Source organism: Crinia signifera, chromosome 9 (genome assembly GCF_055691185.1).
Source record: "Crinia signifera chromosome 9, ASM5569118v1, whole genome shotgun sequence".
NCBI classification, from domain to species: domain Eukaryota; kingdom Metazoa; phylum Chordata; class Amphibia; order Anura; family Myobatrachidae; genus Crinia; species Crinia signifera.
In genome coordinates this window covers 30,646,619-30,668,702 of record NC_139225.1, presented here as the reverse complement: position 1 = coordinate 30,668,702, position 22,084 = coordinate 30,646,619, and the positions used below count along the sequence as shown (strand labels likewise).

General features: G+C 46.2%; 1 long non-coding RNA gene across 4 annotated transcripts in view; it reads right to left on the bottom strand.

Annotated features, from left to right (window-relative positions):
* Window positions 1–5,761: 5,761 nt before the first annotated feature.
* LOC146036547 (uncharacterized) overlaps window positions 5,762–22,084 on the bottom strand; it is a 109,657-nt gene continuing 93,334 nt past the window's right edge. For all 4 annotated transcript variants that reach the window (XR_014460840.1, XR_014460838.1, XR_014460839.1 and 1 more), the window contains 3 exons: window positions 11,833–11,904; window positions 8,851–8,907; window positions 5,762–6,140 (listed from right to left, as the gene is read on the bottom strand). This is a non-coding gene — a long non-coding RNA (uncharacterized LOC146036547). The remainder of the gene's footprint in view (window positions 6,141–8,850; window positions 8,908–11,832; window positions 11,905–22,084) is intronic.

Below are 22,084 nucleotides of genomic sequence, written 5' to 3'. Positions count from 1 at the left end.
ATCAGAATCGTAAGTAAAAGATAGACGATTTGTAACTTTTCACACGATGCATGAAAATTGTGTAAATAAGGCCCAAATCGCACTAGTGTATCAGCACTTTTAAGGCCCCCATACACTAATCCATCCATAAACCCACCTTTCTGGGGGCTGGGAGGGTCACCTGATTATCTGGAGCCTCTCGGCTATTCTGCAATGGTAGGCAAGTACAGAATGTGATAATGCCATTGTTTCCTCCGACTCTGCCCTCTGGTCCCAAAGCCTACAAACATACAGCAATGAGCCAACTAGCCCCAACCTCTCCCCCACCTCCTGTATGTACACCTCCGTCCACAACACTGCCCCACGCACTGGTGCCATATGAAAAAAGCGGCTCAGATATTCTGCCACTGATGGTGTCTGTGGAATATCTCTAGAAATGGCGTTTGGAGATTTTCTGCAGAGCCCACAGTTCTGTTAGTTGTTTTGTTAGATGGATATAAAGTGTGAGATTTAATAGAATGAGAGATTTGTGAGAAATCACTAATTTTTTTAAAGCGGCAATCGTTTACCCTGCAAAACCAGTTTGATTTTGCAGTGTAAATTATTGCCGCTTTAAAAAAACTGGAGATTTATCACCAAAATCTCTCACTTTCTGAATCTCTCATCCTATTAAATCTCATTCAATGTGTTTATTATTCTAACAGTATTATTGAAAATTACATTTTCTGCATGCATTTTATTATTAATGTTAACGCTAATATTATATTCAACAGCAGTATACAGTAGGGACATACACTAATTACAGAGCAGGAAGTTAAGTGGAGGTGCATGGGGGAGAACAGGCTCTGCAGTCTGACACTCAAAGGGTGTGGATTATTAAACAGACCGGGATATTTACTAAGATGTGAGTTCTATTTCAAATGGTTGCTACAGGCAACCAATCAGATACTATCTATTATTTTCTAGAAGGTGCAGTGGTGTCAAACTCATGGACCTCCAGCTGTTGTGGAACTACACGTCCCAGCATGCCCTGCCACCAATTTTATATAATGAATTGCTAAAAATGTGGCAGGGCATGCTGGGACTTGTAGTTCCACAACAGCTGGAGGGCCATGAGTTTGACACCATTGTGCTAAACCAGGCATGTCCAAATGGTCCTCCAGCTGTTGTGAAACTACAAGTCCCATCATGCCTTGCCACAGGTTTGCTAGTAGGGAATGCTAAAACTATGGCAAGGCATGCTGGGATGTGTAATTTCACAACAGCCTGAGGGCCACCGTTTTGACAGGCCTGTGCTAATCTAATAAGTGCCATGCGGACCATTGCTTCGCTTGCCATGCTTCAGACTCACTGCCGCTCGGCACGCTATTGTATTCTCCCTCTGTGTCGACATGGGCGGTGAAGTAAGAACAAGCTGGTTTAAGAAAAATTAATAAAAAAATCATGAAAAATCTTGTCAACCTTGTCTAGTGGCTGCTTTTTTCATGACATTTTGACCCTGTCGACCTATTGCATGTCAACCTTTTGACCCTATCAACATTTTTGACCCTGTCGACCTTTTGGGGTAGACCCATTGCCTGTCTATCTAGGGGAAAATTTACTAAGATGGGTGTTGCGATGTTGCTATGGGCAACCAATCAGATACTATCTATTATCTTCTCGAAATTAAGTAGATGCTGATTGGTTGCCTGTAGCAACATCTGATGTGAAATAGAACTCCCATCTTAGTAAATTTCCCCTAGATAGACAGGCAATAGGTCTACCCCAAAAGGTTGACACAGTCATAAATGTCGATAGGGTCAACAGGTTGACATGCAATTGGTCGACAGGGACAAAATGTCCTCATTAAAATGGTAGACACTAGACAAGGTCGACAAGATTTTTCATGATTTTTTAAATGTATTTTTTATCTATCTGTCCACCGGAACCACACTCACCATTGCAGAAGTTCCGCTCTCATCACAGTACAACAAAGACATCATAGAAAAGGTGTGACATCATAGTTGTCCTCAGATGACCTCATGTACTGTACATTACAGAAAAGTCCAGGAGCAGAGTATTCTGTCGCTCCTGGAATGGGTCATGTTGGGAGGTATGTACACAGGGCATAAAGTGGTCATGCAGAGGTGGGGGAACTCATTTCTCTATGCCACCTAATTACACCCCATCCCCTCCCCCCATTAGGCAGAGACAGGGCCAGTGGTAGGGTATTTGGCATTCCCCTGCAAACTAGAATGCTTTTCTGTGAGAATTACTGTGCAGAGCCAATGTGGAGGTTAAAATGTTCCACCTCACCATTTGAGGTGGTGGAACTCAGTTCCACCCAGTTCCCCCTCACTTTAACCCCTGTATGTACAGTATTATAAAAGTCACATTTTAATAGGAATCTTAAGAGATGCAATTGATCAATGTGAGTGGAGAGGAACATGGAGACCTAAGTCAGCCCTGTAATTTAATTCAGCTGGCGATTAACCTGACAAACAAATCTATGCAAATCTGCTCCGGGGACCTGGGGGAAGCACCTGCCGCATGGGCTGATAACAGCGGGCCACAGGAGCTAATGACAGCGCTGACATAACAGATACCCTGGGGAAGCCGGGGCAGAGGTGGCGTGATGGTACGCATGTGACGTGTGATGACAACTGGCTGTAATCCTATTAACTCGCTCAGTATGATGGGATTCTCCTTTGAATCTACCACAATAACGGCTGCTAAAGCTTTAGGGCCTGTTCTAATCATTGCTGCCCTAATGCTGCAGCTTAGTACTAAGATTACTTACTTGGGGAGGAGAAATTACCGGCATTGAAGGGAAAATGTGCAACATGAATTCATATATCAACATTCTGCACAGTGACTTTTATACTAGGGCTCTTACCTTGTTTAATATTTGGGGTACACTGTTTATTTATAACTAGCAAGCCCACTCAAAGCAAATGCTTCGAAAGCTAGGCTGCTACCTTGTGATTGCCTCTGAGTTTGTGCATGTGGGAGAGAGAGAGAGATGTAGTTTCACTCCCTGCCAACAGATGTCAGTGTTTTGGATACACACAGATGGACACTAGACATAGATATATAGAGAGAGAGAGAGATGATACATTGTTGTTGCTGTTGTTGTAAGTTGATTCTTGGCTAGTTCCACAGGAGTCTGGTGGCAGGCTTATAGAAGGATAAGGGAAGCCGCATGCTGAGTTCCGGGCACAGTAGTAGCTGTGTGTGATGCACATCACTGCCAATCCCCAGGGAAAGGCAGCTAGCAAATTACATACAACATAGGCAAGATTTTGCTTGATGACCCCTAGTACCACTTCTGACCCAGCACAGCACCCATCAAACAGAACCGCTCTGTCCTTTCCCAGCACCCATCATACAGAACCATACCTCCCAACATGACCCGCTCCAGGAGGGACAGAATGCTCTATTCCTAGACTTTCCTCTAAATGTATGATCGCCATCACCTGTGGGGAAGCACCTTCCTTATCCAGTAACCTGGTTAAAACAGGTGATGGCAACCAAATGAAGAGGTATGTCCAGAAGCAGAACATCCTGTCCCTCCTGGAGAAGGTCATGTTGGGAGGTATGCAGAACCGCTCTGTCCTCTCCTAGCACAGCACCCATCAAACAGAACCGCTCTGTCCTCTCCCAGCACCCATCAAACAGAACCGCTCTGTCCTCTCCCAGCACCCATCATACAGAACCATACCTCCCAACATGACCCGCTCCAGGAGGGACAGAATGCTCTATTCCTAGACTTTCCTCTAAATGTATGATCGCCATCACCTGTGGGGAAGCACCTTCCTTATCCAGTAACCTGGTTAAAACAGGTGATGGCAACCAAATGAAGAGGTATGTCCAGAAGCAGAACATCCTGTCCCTCCTGGAGAAGGTCATGTTGGGAGGTATGCAGAACCGCTCTGTCCTCTCCTAGCACAGCACCCATCATACAGAACCACTCTGTCCTCTCCCAGCACAGCACCCCCCCACCCAGCACATATGTATCTCATACAGAACCACTGTGTCCTCTCCCACCACAGCTCCCGAGTCCCCCCACCCTTCATCAGCACAGCACCCATCATACAGAACCACTCTGTCCTCTCAGCACAGAACCCATCATACAGAACCACTTTGTCCTCTCCCAGTGCCCATCAAACAGAACCACTCTATCCTCTCCCAGCACCCAACTCATACAGAACCACTCTGTCCTCTCCCAGCACAGCACCCATCCTACAGAACCACTCTATCCTCTCCCAGAACTCATCATATAGAACTACTCTGTCCTTTCCCAACACAGCACCCATCATACAAAACCACTCTGACCTCTTGCAGCACAACACCCCCCACCAAGCGCATACAGTATCTTATACAGAACCATTCTGTCCTCTCCCAGCACAGCACCCATCATACAGAACCACTCTGTCCTCTCTCATCTTAAATCCTTGGCAAGAATTAATATGTTTTTATTCCCTGGTGTAATCGGTAGGATTGCAAATTTGCACAATAGTGATCAAGTCTAAATACCCCCCCCCCCCCCCCCCCACATCTGAATCAGGCCCCTTGGTATTTCTCAGCAGGATGGGATCTGCACAGCGGCAGAGAACAGTGAGACATTGCATTGTGACCGGTCTGTTAGTCACATAACGCAAATGTTTACTGTAGACCAGGACAATGAGCATCTGGAGAATAGCAAGATAATATCTCATATAATTGGACACATACTGTATATAGCAAACCTGCTGACCTGACTTGCACTGTATGGAAGATGCACTGTTCTGTATAAGAGCACTAGTCAGATGCAGGTATGCTGAATTATTTATCCACAAGTGTCTTCTGTACTGAAATAGATGGTACAAAAGGTTTGGCTCCATAACCTGCTGTAACATTAAAATGTACTTTCTCTGGACAGCCACTGCTGCAGTTTTGTCAATGATCGGATATCAGTGCCAACTACCAAAGAGGGCGCTGCGTATCGGGGGTCCTTGCTCTGATGTATGACTTCCACCTGATGTGACCTCCTCTCAAGGCTCCTGCACCTTCGGAACTCAGAGGCCATTCCAGTTACCCCCATAAGTCCAAACTAGCAGGTTACTTATAATACAAACAGTGTTCATGTTAAGTCAGATTAACAGTGATGGGTGGTTACTAGTGCATGTGAGAAGAATAAGTGGCATATGGGGGTGTTTATGTGGTGACAGGTGGCAGGTTAGGCCTCATTTGTTTTTTATATGAAAACATCATTTGTAATTTGAAGTTCAGTAACGTTTTTGGAACCATGTTTCAACAAGTAAATTTTTTTCCCAGAGGGGCAATTCTGTTGCAGTTCCTCTCAAAAACATTCCTTGGGGCGATATGTAATAAATAGGGTGTGATTTTTTTGTAGTAACAGGAATGTGGGTTTGCTGCTAAATGTTAAGATTTAAATTTTGAAAAAATGTTTGGGGTAAAAAAAGAAAAACTGCGTGGGGACCCAGCACAACCCAATGTTACATTTTTAGTTCTATTTTTAACCACAAAATAAACAGCCCAAGGTACACTGCCCAGGGGAGCCAGGGACAGCCCCGGGCTTCATCCCTGGATGGATAAAGCCTTCGGGGGACCCTTTATTGGGATTGGGGGGGGGGGGGGGAGAGAGTCCCACCCAGATCCCCTGGCTGTGATATGGGGACCCCTACACATTTGTCCCCCATATTTTTGGCACCAGGGTCTTGCACCAGTCCTGATTCCCAAAATATGGAATCAGGACTGGTGCAAGACCCTGGTGCTGGTTATTCTTTGGTGGGGGGGGGGGTCATTCTTAATTTTACGACACCTTGAAATGGTCGACATACCCAAGGCTGCCATTGACAAAAATTCGACACAAGTTTATGGTCGACATAGACACGCGGTTTTTCATATTTTTGTGTGTCTATATCGACATGGACACCGTATAAATGTACCGCGTCTCGCCATTTGAAAGCTGTGCTCTACATGGCCGGTGCACAGCATGCCACCACTACAATGGACCCACCAATCGGAGCTGTCCCGCCTCATTGGGGACAGTTGGGAGGTATAAACAAGCCCTTTGTACGTGAGGATAAGCATTCTCCATTTGCTTTAATGTGTCGACATGAACCAGCTGCATGGCAAGGTACTGTAGAGAAGCGTCCTCCTTCTATCACGTCAGTCAGCTGCAGGGGAGAGACATGCCTTAGAATAAGCCCACTGGTTATTTTATGCAAATTATTCAGCTCATTAATATACGACATTTGATATTTATTAATGTCAAATTGCTCCAGCACTTGCTCTTTTAACATTTAAATTTGCATTAATAAAAAAGCTCACGTACAAACTGTGTAATCCAGATATGCACTGACTTCTAATAATGTTAATTAATAATACAAGATTAGATTAATAATTTGCCCATGATTTGACTGTCTTTTTCGATCTGCAAACCAGTAGTACGAGGAGTCTCTGATAATCCCCTGGAGCAGCGAGGGGGGGGCTGAGAGTGTCAGCTCTGTAACTGTGATATTTAAGGAGCGGATGCCTCAGTTAGCAGCATTTCTGCGCCTCCTGAGCTCAGATGCTGCTGTAATGGAATCCTTGGCCTGCAGCTGCAATGTGGAATGGATCAGTTCTTCATGAGAGACACAGAGAGAGGCTGACAGGCGGCTGCGTGAGAGGCGAAGCAGCAGCAGCAGCAGCGAGCAGACAGGTGCCGGAGCCTCCAGTGAAACATCTTCAGCGCATATTTATGTACAGTAATATCGTCTTATAAACACAGAAACGTAGAAGCACGCACACGTCCGGCTAGTCGGGAAAATAAACACACACACATGTCACAAAGATTAATCTCATGGCTCTGTCTCCACAGGAAATGCACAATGCCCTTTCTATCTCTGCAATTTATCCGCAAGTCGAGCAAACACTCAATTTGCTGAGGTAAAATATTTTAAGAGTCACACACTATGGTGTTCTGTGTGGTCACAAATACAGGGAGGGTCTTTTGTCACAGCAATATGTCGGGATTCACAAAACAAAGAATTGCCAGGGTAGTAGAGAGTCTGGCCGGGCCTAGGTACTTTTCAGAGGGCGTGGCCTATTTTCAGCAGGTGTGGCCATGCACCCTTAAAATAAAAGATTGAAAATATAGCACTTTAAGCACCTCCCTGGCCATATTGCAGTCCAGCACACAGTAGCATGTGCAGGGCCTGATTAAAGATTCCAGGTGTCCTAGGTCAGTGGTTCTGAAATTCGGTCCTCCGGACCCCACACACTTCACGTTTTCCAGGTCACCCGACAGGTGCATTCATTATCATACCCTCCAACATCTGGAGGGTAGAAATCGGTGCACACCCGAAAAGGGGCGTGGCCAAATGGGCGTGTCAGTGGAAAAGGGGGTGTGGCCACGTCCCCTTTCCGAATGTGGACTGGCGTCATTCACACCATGTACCCGGGGCCCCAGGATGAGCCGGGTATCATGTAAGCAGCGCCCACCCCACTTCCTTTACCCTCCTCAGCCGGCTATCAGCCCTGTATCGGCGGCTCCCCTTTTGCGCTGTGGTGTGCGCACATTTTGCCCTCCCCTGGAAACGGAGACGTGGTGCAGGGGTTCCGGGGCAGAAATCACTATGCAAGGGGAGGACGGCCGTCCCGCTGAGTCCCCCTGCAGTGCTACCTGGGAAATGTAGTCTATCAGGCCACTCACACACAAAGAGAAGCCAGCAGTGTAATAGAAGAAAACTACAGTTCCCAGAGACGGAGGAGCTGCCTATCAAAAAGCGGTACATTCGGTACAGTCTGATTTAGCCGGTACAGACCATTAAAAAACGGTACTGTACCGTCTAAATCGGTACAGTTGGAGGGTATGCATTATTTGCTGACACATTTTCAAAGATCCACAGGTGGAGCTAATTATTTCACTTGATTCTGTGAGGAGACCTTCAAAACATGCACCGTGTGGGGTCCTGAGGACAAGCTTTGAAATCCAGTGCCCTAGGCTAATACACATTTAACTCTCCTTGTAATGCTGCTAAACACACATATATGGACGCCCAGGGACTTGCCAATCATACTGCCCATGTGCATGTAATGAAGGTTATACACCTGGTATGTAGGATCTAATGCTTGTGGCGTGTGAGGGAGACTTTGGCTTTAGGATGCCCAGCTGGCGCTGTAGCACAATGTACATACAGTAATGGTTCCATCAGTAAGTTACATTGGCATAGCCACGTGGCAGTCACCTTAAGAACTCTACCCACCACAGTACATCGGGACGGGTGATAGCTGACAAGCATGGAATAAATTACTCCTCAATTTTATTCCTTGGCTGTCACCTGCAAGCTCCTTCCCCCGTCGCCCAGTTCCAGCGCCCTAGGCTGCATCCTAATCAGCCTATTGGTGAACCAGGCAGTGAGTATGTGTTGGGTTGTGAAGAGCTACTGCAGTTTCTGGTAGGTAACATGGGCCCCGTTAATTATTACCCCCCCCCCCCCCCTCTCTAGATGACACTGGATTTGACAGATGAGTTTAGTACCATCATAGGTAGTTATGCCTTTAGTATAGCCATGGCAGTTGGACTGGTGGCACAGCTAAGAACCCAGACACCTCTATGTAGACACTCCTATGCAATCAATGTTGTTGGGCAGGCATGTCCAAACTATGGCCCTCCAGATGTTGTGAAACTACAAGTCCCATCATGCCTTGCCGGAGTTTTGCCATTAGGAATGCTAAAATGATTGCAAGGCATCCTGGGATGTGTAGTTTCACAACAGCTGGAGGGCCGCAGTTTGAACGTGCCTGTTTTGGGCATTCTGTGACCACCATCTAGGGTTAGCAGATGAATACAATCCCCTTTCTGGCTGCCCCTTCTCTGGGACCAGTACTGGCCCTTCTCACCTCCCACTTCAGCTATTCCTTCCGTCTTCCACCTAAGATCCACCTCCATTCTTTCTCCTGTGGATAATTAAAAGGGATATGAAAGTTTAAACTCAACAAAAATCTGATTGGGCAACCAATCAGAATCTACATCTTATTTATGTAGCACCTTCTAGAAGATATTAGATAGAATCTGATTGGTTTCCCATAGCAACATCTGAAATAGAACTCCCGTCTTAGTAAATAAACCCCACAAAGTCGATATTTAAAATAGAGTGGTGAAAAATTTTGCTGAATCAATTTGCAAACGAGAAATTGTTCGCACTTTCTTACACAACGGTGCATATTAATGGGATTCTCCTTTTTTTTGGTACTTTATATTTGAATTGAATAAACTATTTTGTATTCATGCACGTGTTATCATCATTTGTGTTCAACATTGTACTGTTTTCATCATATTAAATACCAAATATAAACGTTCTGTGATATTGCTATGGGCAACCAATCAGATCCTGTCGACTATCTTCTAGAGGGTGCTAAAATAAATAAGAAGTGGATTCTGATTGGTTGCCCATTGCAACATCACATGTGAAGTAGAAAACACATTTTAGTAAATTCCCCCCTAAATGATTAACATACAGGTTCTACACATTCTCCGAAGTGACGCCTTAGAAGATTATTTTGGCTAGTTCCTATATAAACTCCCAAACTTCAGGAAGCTTTTATTTATAGTGCAGTAGAGCCGAATCCACATAGGGACTTTGGAATGTAATTGCTGACAAAAGAACATTTCTCTGGAGGAAGAAGAATATCTTGTCCCAAAATGAATCGTACAGCTAGAATTCTGATGAGTACTTTACAGAGACTCTATCCTAAACAGAACGGCATTTCCATAATCCTGTCTAGCACAGGGAACTGAATATGCCAGACGCAGTGTTATGTTATCACTCCGTGCAGGCAGATTCATGGGTTTTCCTGCTGTCTGTCATCTTCATGGTTTTATGTACAGTAATATACACTCTGCAATGGACTGTATCTATATATGCAGATAACGGGTGTAATTCCATTCATTTAAAGAGGTTTTTTGTTAGGATCATAATGCCAGCTTATGTTGTGCATTGCTGAGACACAGGCCCTTATTCAGATCTGATCGCAGTACCATTTTGTTCTCAAAATGGGAATTCTGGCAGTCACAGACCCGGTTCTAGAAATTGTCGGTGCTAGTGAGTCCCGGATGATGATTTTTGAGGTGACGGTTGGGGTGGCAGTGGCACTCCTGTTTGGATTACGGACTGGGCTGCATGCCCACTTCCATGTACTCTGTCGGCATAGAGTATCTTTTGATGTTATGGATTCAACAGCATGATTACAGGCATCGAGAATGTCGACAAACTATTCTAACAGTGACTGTCTTTTTGTACATTGTTCCATATACTAAGTTTATTTCAAGGGATCTATTTACTAAGCCTTGGAGAGAGATAAAGGGTACAGAAATAGGGTACCAACCTACCAGCTCCTAACTGTCATTTCTCAAACACAACCTGTTACGTGGCAGTTAAAATCTGATTGGCTGTTACTTTATCTGTGTCCCCTTTATCTCTCTCCAATGCTAGACCCCTAAATCATACCTCCCAATTGTCCTGCTTTTTCACAGGACCATCCCGGGGCTGGCAGTGTCCCGCAGTGGCGGTGTTGGCATTGGGAGTCCCCCCTGACCTGTGCTGCATAGCAGGGAATAGATTCTCTGTGCATATGCACAGCATCTATTCAGAGAGGCAGAGATGCTGGTCAGCAGCTTACACAGCGCTGGCCATACCCCGTAGCGATGGAAATTGGGGGTGTGGCCTGTGGATGTGTCAACCTCACGAGGCCATGCCACTATGGTATAGGCCACACCCCTTTTTTGGGTGCAGGTTGCGCAGCCAGTTGCCAGCTGGTACTGTACGAGCACTTCGCTGTGTAGGGAAGCCCTCGCACTTTACTGATGGGCCTGCAAAATTTGGAAGCCACATCATGGGGCTGGGACCCTTGCCCTGTGCTGGGCACTTCCATAGCCTGTCACCAGGAAAATACAACCCAGTCTGTAATAGGCCCTACAGTATATTTTAATTGAAATGATCTGAAATATGGGCAAAGTTGACTTTATCCCTAATAATAACTAAAATAAATAAAATGCACTTTATGTTAATTAAATACTTTATAAACTTGAGGCTTATTCTTTGGGGACATTTATAGATGTTAGTTGTTAAAATAATTTTTTGTCAGCCACCCCTCAGCGCTAAAGGTGGGTGAAGTATAAATGACTACCAAGCATGGTGCCTAATTCAAGTTGGTTTGCAAAAAGCAAACTTCTTTTTATGGACAAAACCATGTGCGCTGCAGATGGGGCAGATGTAACATGTGCAGATGGTTAGACTTGGGTGAGGTTTGTTCAACCTGAAATCTAAATTTGCAGTGTAAAAACAAAGCAGCCAGTATTTAATCTGCGCAGAAACAAAATAACTTCCCCAAATGTGACTCTCTCTGCACATGTTACATCTGCCCCACCTGCAGCACAGCATGGTTTTGTCCTTTAAAGAAGGAGTTCCCTTTCACAATCCAACCTGAATCACCCCCATACTGTAGCACAGCTTGTGCAATAAGACCAGGCTAGAGGGAGACACAAGGGGAACATATTTGAAACCTGAGCTGACAGTTTTTAATCAACTGTTTGCTGAGTGCCTCATAATACACTTACATATGCTCCAGTTCTCAGATCTGTTCCCCTAGATTGCAAATGCGGTGTCTTAATAACTCTCTGGGCAGCCACAAAAATACAGGACTTCTGCTGACGGCCTGAAATGAGCAGAAAGTAACGAATCGTGGATCCATTATTTCCCCCAAAATAATACTGATAGTTAGAGGCGATCGCTGTCTATTAGAGATATATTTAGGGGACTGGGTTAATTTATTGAACGGCGCAGGCTGAGCGTCTTCCTCTCCGTCCTCCAGCCTCACTCGTACCGATCTCAGGCCAGATCCATCTTCGGGTAATCTGCTTTCTTATGTCCCAGTGGAAGGTTCGGATATCAGCGGCTGAATGAAGACAGAAGAAAACGCAGTTATGTCCATTTGTCTGCTAATCGGCTCCCTCCCCCTAATCTCAGGACTTGCTGATCTTGTCTATTCCCTTGAAAAACCTCTCTGAATAGATGGTTTCTGGCCCTGGAAGGTCACCGCACTCCGCTAATGCATAAAAGGACTGTTTCAGGGACTGTATCAATTTCCTTCTTTTTTTTTTACTTCCTTTTATGCTGTGGAATTTTTTGGATTCTTATTTTTGTGCATTTTTTATTTTATTAGGTAGAGTGCAGTGCTGGGGGGGGCATCCCTGAGTATTGTTGGGCTTAGGGCCTGATTCAGACCCGCTTGCTATGCAGCAATTTTTTGCTGCTTAGTGAGCGGTTAAACGCCGCCACCAGGCGAGTGAATGCTCGCCCCCCTTTGCCAACGATGCTGACATATCCATTCGCATGTGGGTGAAAAAATCAATCGATGGTCGCCGATCATCGAATGATTTTTTTGCCCGCTCGCAGATAAAAGTCAGTCCCAGCTGTTTTCATTTTTGTGGGCACGCCCATGAAACGCTGTGCATCCCCATGTGACAGCCCCCTGCCCGCCCTGCTGTGTCCGGACGCATCGGAGACTGTGATTGTCACCACCGGCTTTCGCGAATCGGGTGTGAACATGCGTATATTCCCGGTACGCATGCATGGACTTGCACCACCTGCACCATCGGTCCCCGCAGCGGATTCTGAATTAGGGCCTTAATGCAAAGGGTGTGGGTCGTCAAGTAGACACAGACAAAAGGTCCACCTGCAATAGGTCAACATGGTCAAAAGGTCGACACATTACTATGGCTTCGCTCAGCACATTTTAACGTTCACAATAGTAGTCCATATATGCCCCCCCCCCCAAATAAAAAAACTGAAAAAATTGTGAAAAAATCATATCAACCTTTTCTTGTGTCAACCATTTGTCTGTGTTGACAGTTTGGTGTCAAACTATTGACTGTCTACTTTGAGACTGTAGACCAGGGATGATCCAACCTGTCCTGGAGAACCACCAATGGTCCAGGCTTTCCAGACGACATAGCTGGTGCACAGGTGTAGTCGTTACTAACTGTCACATTTCCCAGACTCCCTAGCTGGTGCACAGCTGTAGTCATTACTAACTGTCACATCCCCCAGAACACCTAGGTGGTGCACAGGTGTAGTCATTACTAACTGTCACATTTCCCAGACTCCCTAGCTGGTGCACAGCTGTAGTCATTACTAACTGTCACATCCCCCAGAACACCTAGGTGGTGCACAGGTGTAGTCATTACTAACTGTCACATTTCCCAGACTCCCTAGCTGGTGCACAGGTGTAGTCGTTATTAACTGTCACGTTTCCCAGACCACCGAGCTGGTGCACAGCTGTAGTGATTACTAACTGTCACATCCCCCAGAACACCTAGGTGGTGCACAGGTGTAGTCATTACTAACTGTCACATTTCCCAGACTCCCTAGCTGGTGCACAGGTGTAGTCGTTATTAACTGTCACGTTTCCCAGACCACCGAGCTGGTGCACAGCTGTAGTCATTACTAACTGTCACATTTTCAAACATGCTGCATTCATTCCTGCTAAAGATCCACAGGTAGCCTGAGATAGGGATGTCCATCGTTGCCATTGCCATCGATGGTTGCCATCGATAGCAATTCTGCAACAGGTCATCGATAGTGCTAAACTAGGCAATGGATGACCATTGATATTTTTACATATCGATGGTCATCCATTGTGTTTGATTGATTGGCCTGTGGGCCAATCAAAACACGGGGGCAGGGCTTTGCGGGTGTCAGGGGGCGGAGCTATGCTCCGTGTCCTGGCACTTTGAAAAAAAAACCATTGTTTTGCTGTTCCATCGATGGAGGGAAACCATCTGGTTCTCCCCCATCGATGGCAAAAGTATTTGACATCGGCCATGAACCATCGATGATTTCAAATCATCAATGGTCGATGGCCATCCCTAGCCTGAGATACATGAACTGTTGGCAGATCGTGAGGACAGGTTTGGCCACCCCTGACGTAGATCAATCACTTCCCAATTCCACCACCACACTTGCACTTGCACTTGAGGTTGGTGGTTGCAGTAAACTGGGTTTGCCTAGGATGCCGATAAAACCTTGCACCAGCCCTGGGTACATGACCAGAAAACTGTCAGAATAAAATATTTAAATGTCGCCAAACAGAAAGTGGTTCGTAAAATTTCCGCTATCAAAAAAATAAAACAAACAAATAAATAGTGAATAGATGGGGGAGGAGCAACAGGAAGAGGAGACAACGGAAGATATTCTCCTGCCAAAATTTCAATTAATTTCTACTCAGTGTTGAAAGTGAACATTAGAACAAAAAGCCATTTAGATTATTGTGGTAATTGACATGGTATAATAACGAGATAATAACAATACACCGTTGTCATGCAAATCAACTGTCTGTCTGTGTCTCCAGGTTTCCTGGAGGAAACTTCCCTATTAAATCTACATATCGGGATGAAGGATCATATTGCCCAAATCATTTAACCCGGGGGTGGCACAGCATGGCACCGAACATTTATATCTCTGAGAAATGTACACATTATACATTCCATTATTCCAGCATAGATCTACGGTTAGGTACATTAGCATATTATGGCTGTCTGATATAAAGCTACGTAACATTGCAATATATAGTTATCAACAAAACTCCTTTTCACAGTGTTAAGTCTTCTGCTTTTCCTGATTGCAAAAACCTTGACAATTCCCATGAGGGTAACAATGGATTCTGGTGGTTACCAATTGAAAGATATATATAACAGAACGCATGCATTCTATTGTAAACCCCATCAGAAATGTCAAGGTTTTTGCAAACAGGAAATAAGTGTACAGATAAACATGGCGGGTGGTGATTCTGACTCAGACGTACTTTCTGCCCACCAGGGCCGGACTGGTCATTTGGCACTTCTGGCAAATGCCAGATGGGTAGATGAATTGTTAAGCTAGTCCTGCCACACAGAGAACTGGACTGGCCACACACAGTCCAGCCTTGATGGTAGCACACTATGTTATGTATGACCACCAATGGTTTTAACTATCGATGGCCATCCCTTTTATTTCACTGGCTGGCCCGTGGGCCAATCAGAACTTGGAGGCGGGTCTTTATGGGTGTTGAGACGGAGTTAAGCTGTGTCCCGGCCCCTTGGTTAAGAAATAAACAACTATTCGGTTATGCTTTGACATCGATGGAGGGAAACCATCTGGCTCTCCCCATCAATGGCAAAACTATTCTCCATCAACCATAAACCTTTGATGAGCCTTCCCTAGCCCAGCCTTCCAGATCTCTATTTGGGCATCAGGCTCTAGCCAGATTAATTGGCGGCGGGGTTGCTGGGGACACTGTACTCTGAGCCCCCTTCTGTCAGGAGGCCCCCAGCTACAACACAATGACATCACTAGTGCTCTCTCTTGTGCAGCAACAAAACCAGGCAGCCAGAATACAAGCAGGACAGTATGTAGCGCAGGCGCCTCAGACACAGGAGTATTGGGTTTCAGGAGCTACTGATGGAGCTTCCCAACCAGAGGACACAGAGATGTAAGTGACACAGGAGTCCCAGCTTCTTCTTCTTCTTCTTCTTCTTCCCTGGGTGTCTGGGTCCTGTGTAACCTGTTATCTAATGAGAGAATTCGGGTCCAGAGGGAGAGAGACAGAGAGTCCTGGACATCCCTCTTACGATTTGCGACTGTGTTGAAACACCTATAATATCAATGTGCTAAGCAGGGCCGGTGTAAGGCTTCACAGCACCCTAGGCAAAACTTACTGCACCCCCCTCTCCACCATACTGCCACCAATACCCACTTCCCATCCCCCTTAAGGCATACTTGACAAACATTCTGGAATGGCAGGGAGACTCAAAAAATTGGATGGTCCTCCCAGTCCCACCTCGGGAAGGTGGGCAAGTCCCCTGCTTTCCATGGGGGGCCCCCCTTTGCCACCCACAACAGAGTACAAGAAGTAGGGGCAGCAAAGTAGGGAAGTATGCCTCAAGGGAAAGTATGGAGGTGAGGTCTTACAAGTTCCGCATCAGCCGCCTGCATTAAGTACAACAGGAATAATCATAGACATCCTTAATGTTTGATAGGCAGACTTGGTGGCGTCCCCCAGAGCCTGGCGCCTTAGGCAGCTGCCTAATGGTAGAGCCGGCCCTGGTGCTAAGAGCGGTATACGGATTAGTGGGTGACTGTTTATTTAAAGACATTGGTTCACCTATGGCTGTGCCAGTTGGCATTGTTACATATAACTGACGGACTTGATGAATGTTCCGCAACAAAGTGACACCAATTGCAAAGTTTTTTCTTCTTTTAAACAAATTCACTTGTGCTGCTTTATAGAACTGTTCCCTGCTACGCACATATGTGTGCCCATCTGTACGTTCAGCACAACTTGTTCTCTCTACATATCTATCTACTGTATATCTATATATATATATATATATATTATAGTCGTGGCTTAATTCTGAAATTTACATACAAACTAATTCATGTGTATCCCAGACTAAATAACTTCAGAGCTGTTTGCTAGGTTGCGTGTAAGCGCAGGCTAGCACACAGTTAAACGCCTCGCGGCTGAACGCCCGCTCCCCCCCAGCTCCCAAATCCACTCGCTAGCATGTGAGGGAATGCGATCTCATACACATCAGAAGAGTAGAAAACTCATTCGAGGGTCGCTGACCATCAAATGATTTTTCTCCCCTTCGCTAATAAAAGTCAGTCTAGACTGACTATGGTTCTGACCTCTATCCGCCGAGTTCAGGGCGGGCGCTGACGTCATGTGATTGTGCTGCTGCGGCCCCTGCCTGCCCCCGGTCTTCCCTTCCCAGATTGAATGGCCCGGCGAGTGTGAACCTCGCCAAAGACATTGTCTCCCGGGGTTTGCGCAGGCACATTTCGGATGAATTCTGACCATAGCTAATGGTTCTGAATTGGCCCCTTAGTTTCCTATAGAGTGTAAGCTTGTGAGCAGGGCCCTCCTACCATTTTAACTGACCAGTTTGTTCTATCCCTATTTCCAATATTAAAGCACTTGCTGCGCTGTATAAGAAACAGTTAATAAATACATTTCCTTGAATAAATTAGTATAATTACAAGTAAGTGCTGTCACATATCAAATAATCAGACTGACTTGTGTCATGGACCATATGAAACCATTATTTCCCGTTTATATCTAGAGCAATGAGTCAGTTTAAATCAGTCTTGTTATACCCGAGATATCTGTCTCCCATCTCTGGCCATATGGTTACAGTATACAGAGTTAACCCAAAAAATCCTATAGACATACTGTACAGGGGGAATTTTTTTTTGTAAAAAGATAGGTGTATTCGTATTCAGAAATACACCTATTTTTTACTAATTCGTATTTTCGGGATTTACTATGCTAAAACTATGTCAATTCGTATTCATGGCACATTCTTATTTGTATTTACAAATACAAATGTATACGTCATCGATAGAATACGAATAGGAATCACCATTCAAAAGAATGGTGATTCCTAATTTACTAAACGACCGTATTGAAAATACGGCCGCCAATTAGCGGTAAATGGATGCTAATTGCCGGCCAAATATTTCAGGAAAATACACTTCATTTTCCTGGCGTATTTGGAAGAAGCCTGCATGGATCAGTCTGATCCGTGCAGGCATCAGTGCAAAAAAAATTAGAGAACTAAATAAATAATACAAAAAAAACAGCGTAGGGGCCCCCAAGAGCCGGTCCTGGTTGTAAAAAAAATCAGGGAAAATTTTTAATAGGCTTCCCCTTGTTTTTTACAACCAGCACCAGGCCCAAGTGCCGGTCCTGGTTCCCAAAATACGGGGGACAAAATGAGTAGGGGTCCCCCTTAATTTAAGAACCAGCACCAGGGTAATGCCACAGCCGTGGGGAGACTTTTTATACAAGTCCCCCCTGGCCAAAGCATTCACCCCCTGACCGGTCAGCATGGGCAGGGGTCCTGGGGAAGTGGGGACCCCCCAATGAAGGGGTCCCCAGCCTCCAAAACTTAGCTGCCCATGCTGAAGCCTGGGGCTGTCCCCAATGCCCCTGGGCGGTGGGCATCGATCCAGTCACCCTCCCGTCTTAGCGCCGGTGGTCACAGGCATGTACATAAACTTCTGTGCTATTCTGGGTGACACACAGCAAAGACTCTCCTGTTTCCTACAAATCTCTTGCACTTAGCATGGTGAACTTATGGATTCAAACCCATAAACTATTGTATTTCAGTCAAATACCCTACTCATTGAGCTAGTCAGGAAATTTTTTTACAAGTGAAAGTAATTAAAACAGAAAATGACAAGTGCAGCAAACAGCACCCCCTACCCAGCAGCGCTATGTGTGGTGGTACCCTGCAGCACTATGTGCAGCGGCCTGCTCTGCACCACACTAGTTGCGGCGCAGGCATTAAGGATTTTACACCTTTTTAGTTTTTATACGTTCCTATTATTATTGGTTTCAGCTGTACAGTACTTGGCTTTTCCTGCCCTTTGCACAAAGCAGTTCTCTGTCACATAACATCTCAGATTTCACTTTTGTAGGCACAGATTGTGACATCTTGTTTGTTAACCGCAAGATGCAGAGACTGTAAATAACCCGGACTCCATATCCGAGAGGCCAAGAACTGAGGGTTTGACAGTGTCTGGGTATAATGTGAGCTGATCCAGGGCCATCTGCTTCCTACTATACCCCATCTGAGAATAAATAAGAGGAATTCTGACCTACAGAATGCATACCTCCCAGCTTTCTAATTCCCCAAATCAGGGCATGCCGCGCTGACCAAAAAAATGGAGGAGCTATGTAGCGGGTGGATGTGGCTCTGGGCAAAGGGGCATGGCCTATCAGTGCAACGCCCAGGTTTTAGCATTTTCGGGGGCGTTCCCAGTGCTCCCTTAGCAACTGGGCAGCCCCCAGCTCCTTCTGCGCCCTACAGAGCAGCTGTGATTTCCGGCTCCCTCAACTCCACCTCCCCCACCCGAGGGACATTGCCAGCCATGGGAGGGACAACGGGACAGTCTCCCAATAGCGGGACTATCCCACTGTAATCGGGAGGTATTTTGGGAGGTATGAGAATGTGATAACCCCATCGAGGTTTGAGCTTTCCAACTGACTGGTAACAAATCTACACGTGGGGTGTTGGGGAGACATATTATTTGGGTAAAAATGGAACGGAAGCCCCTTCTGGCTCAAAAAGGTTTTAATATATCCTTTATAATAAAAGGCTAACGCTGCTCCTCACCTCTATATGTACCTCTAGGCTAACGCTGCTCCTCACTGGATTACGAAAATGCATCTTAGAAAATGATAGGCTGAATCTGATTGGTTGCACATTTTTAAAAGCTTTAGTAAATTTGAACCCTTACCAAAGGCAAAACTTCCATTGGTGCAGTAAGCTGGGCCCCTGAGGACTAAGGGGCCCACTCCTGCCCCTGTCGCCCCCTGCCTCTCCCTGTCACCCACTGCCGTGGTTCATATTGTAAAACTTGGGTTGGGGTGGAGGAGGGCCCAAATTATATATTTGCACATGGGCTCACCACTCACAGGTTCCACCACTGCCCCTTGCACTCTACTGGGAAGAAATAGTTTTTCATGCTTAATGTACATACGGGTAATACTAGATTACTTTGTACCATTTCATATCTCCCAACTTTAAGGGCGTTGGAGACGAGACATAGTTGATGCGCGACGCAGGCGCAATGAAATTTTAGGGGGTGTGGCCTAATTTCGGGGGCATGGTCTATACTCGCAGCTCTCCTGCGAGGCCACGCCCCCATTTTGACGCTATGGGGGCATGACCCGGAGGCTCTGTGAGCCTTTAGCCATGCCCCAGCCCCCTGGCTGCGGGAATAGACGCTGTGCGCATGCGCACGTTTATTCCCCGCTGCTTTGCAGCCGACAGGGGGGACTCCCAACAGCCCCCCTCACCGCGGGAAACTGTCGGCCGCGGGTGGGACAGCGGGACAGGCCCTAATAATCGGGACTGTTGGGAGGTATGCTATTTGAAGCTGGAAACGGTATTGAAACATGCAAACTGTTATATGGATACAATCATTTTAAGGTTGTCAGACGTTCTAAAGCTGAACTGAGTTTGCCTGGGGAATAACACCCATGAAATCTTGTGAGACGAGCAGTTGTGTGTTATTTGTCTGATGACTGTGACTAGCACCTCTGCAGTATTACTCAGGTGGTTGTGTCAGAACGTACAGCTAAAAATAAAGTGTGGGTGATGTGATTACTAGATGTCATGACCCCCCCTTTCAGGGGACTGGGGAAATAATGACAAGGCATACTGAATCAACAAACAGGAGTATGGTAAGACACATGTGTGTATATGCAGGGCATAACTGCCTACAAGTATTGGGTGGCCCTTCATATCCCCCCCCTCCCCAGGAATAAAAGGCAAGTCTACGTATCTATCTATATTTCTGCTGCAACCCTGCCCGTCCTCTACTTAGTGAGTAAAGTGGGAGGTCTGGGCAACCAAAGATGCAAATTTTGACAAATTGCATCCTCGTTGCCACACCCCCTTGCTATATAATGCTGATAAAATTGCCACTACATATTCTGGGGCTTGGCTATGATAATGTAAAGGGGTGAGGCTATGATAATGTAATCACGGCCCCCCCCATGTGCTGACTCAGCAGCCGTGATGTCATGATGGGGATGGGGAGTCTGAGACAAACAGGGGGATTGGGAGGCTAATAGACACAGGGGGATTGGAAGGCTGGCAAACACAGGGGGATGGAGAGGCACAGACACAGGGATTTGGGGAGGCTGACAGACACAGGGGATGGGAAGGCTGACAGACTCAGGGGAGTAGGGAGCCTGACAGACACAGGGGGGTGGGGAGGCTGACAGACACAGGGGGGTGGGGAGGCTGACAGACACAGGGGGATGGGGAGGCTGACAGACACAGGGGCATTGAGAGGCTGAGAGACACAGGAGAATGGGAAGTCACAGAGACACAGTAAATGGGGAGGTTGAGAGACATGGCAAAGGCTGAGAGACACAGAATAATGGGGAGGCTGAAGGACACAGGGGTATGAGGAGGCTGTGAGACACGGGAGAATGGGGAGTCTCTGAGACACAGGGAGATAAGGATGTTGAATTACACGGTGAGGCTGAGAGACACAGAAGAATGACAAGGCTGAAGGAGACAGGGGAATGAGGAGGCTGAGAGAAAGTCGAATTGGGAGGTCAAGAAACAGGGGGGGGGAGGCTGAGAAACACAGAATAATGGGGAGGCTGAAAGACACAGGGATATGAGGAGGCTGTGAGACACGGGAGAATAGGGAGTCTCGGAGACACAGGGAGATAAGGATGTTGAATTACACGGTGAGGCTGAGAGACACAGAAGAATGACAAGGCTGAAGGAGACAGGGGAATGAGGAGGCTGAGAGAAAGTCGAATTGGGAGGTCAAGAAACAGGGGGGGGAGGCTGAGAAAAAGACACAAGACTGCAAGTCACATAGGGGGATGGTTCTGAGAGACATAATTGGGGGAGATGCTAAGATACACAGGGGGTAAAGCTGGGTAAACATCTATACAATTCCTGTTTTCTTGCGAGTGTTCGACCGACCATACACGCGACCGACCGTCCACAAACACCAGCCGATACGCGCGTACACACCTGTACAATTTTACTTGCGACGTCCGATCTACTCCCGTCCAAACAGTCGCAAGAAAAAGATAGTACCACCGTACACATTCTCTCAATTCGGGCTATTGACACGTCATATATAAACAAAATTATCATAATGGGCTGGTTAAGGGCATACCAAAACAAAGAGGCGTGAGCACAGAAACTAATCAAAAGTGATTAGGGTAAAGACAGAGTACGTGTCTAAATTAGTCAGCCGGCAGGGTGACTAAACTTCTATATAGAAGGGGTACGTGTCTAAATAGTCAGCGTTCCAATTTTGCCAGTATAATCGCAAGAACGGCCGGCATATCGATCAAACGTGCGTACACTTTTGTTCCGATATGAGCCCGTCCGGTCGGTTAAATATTAAACAGCACTGACCCTCGAACGACCGAAAATGGACGGACAAGACCGTTTTTGGACGTTTATCGATCGTACAGAAGGAATCGGGCCTACACACCTATACAATTGAAAGGCCGTCCGACCCAGAACGGAAGAACGGCTGTCCGACCC